Raw genomic sequence first — 1,122 nt, forward strand, 5'->3', positions numbered from 1 at the left:
TTACTATATCGGGCCGGTGGCTCGACTGGGTTAGGGACTCGGTCGAAGCTGGGAAGCAAGATTCTCGTTCATTGCTGATGGTGAGAAAGTATACCATTGATAACACCTGTAATAGCTCTCATTGATACAGCACCACGTCTTTGGTCTAGAAAGACCCAGCCTTTTTGGGTGGCTGACTGGGGTGGCCGGTCGAGATCCCGACCCGATGTAACACTACCGAATCGGGGCTTATCTTGGTAGCTGCCCAATAATTGACCAGCGCGGGGCACTGGCATTTTTAGCAGTATACTTCCCGTCTAAAAGCTGGTTAACTCCCTGAAACATTATGGAGAATGCTAAGTTTTGAATCCTGTGTCGTTGTATGTGACTCAAAAAAATCGGAGGCCAAGTTGGCCAGCTTACGTAAGGCGCTTAACAGTGTCACAAAGTAGCGGCGTCTAAGTGAACCGCTCCATAGGTAATGGGGAGTCCAGATAAGTGCGTGCCGCAGGTCAAGCGGCTATGTACGGTACATGTAACCTACCAAGTATCCTTCGATAGCTCAGTTGGAAGAGCGCGAGACTGTAATGGTTACATATCATCTTGAGGTCGCTGGTTCGATCCCGGCTCGAAGGATTGTTTTTGCCTTTCTGAGACGCGGCCCCGCGCCTTCTGAGTTCTCCCGAGCCCGAGGGGCATCCCTCCGATGGGATGTGGCTGAATGATGCCATGTCGTCGTTATCGTCGGGCACTCCCTCGTTGGTACAGATGGTCGCAGGGATGCTACCCACGTCTCACCCGAAGCGCTGCAGCCGACTGGGCAGAGACGACGGGGGATGGCCCGACGCGGTCGCGGCGGCCAAGGAGCGGCTTCTTGTGGGGTGGTACGAGAAGGCGGCCTGGAAACTGGCATGACATGCACTGAAATAAGCTGGCGTGGGAGAATGATGCGCATATACCCCATTTACCCCACAGCGGACGAATTCAAAGCTGCGTCTCGCCTCCCACTCTCGCCCTCAAAACCCGCACATATAAAGCCTCCCGCACGTCCCCGCCGTCTATCTCTACTTTTCACCTCCACCCACCACCACCACCACCATGTCCGCCATCCGCGCCGTCTCGAAACACGCCCGCTCGCTCTCG

General features: G+C 55.0%; 1 non-coding gene across 1 annotated transcript; it reads left to right on the forward strand.

Moving 5' to 3' along the window:
• The first annotated feature begins 530 nt into the window (after window positions 1-530).
• Window positions 531-615, forward strand: B0H18DRAFT_t140. The gene has a single exon. It is a non-coding gene; the product is annotated as a tRNA-Tyr (tRNA).
• Window positions 616-1,122: the final 507 nt, after the last annotated feature.

This window comes from Fomitopsis serialis, assembly GCF_022376445.1.
Source record: "Fomitopsis serialis strain Sig1Antser10 chromosome Unknown B0H18scaffold_122, whole genome shotgun sequence".
In the NCBI taxonomy this organism is placed as follows: domain Eukaryota; kingdom Fungi; phylum Basidiomycota; class Agaricomycetes; order Polyporales; family Fomitopsidaceae; genus Fomitopsis; species Fomitopsis serialis.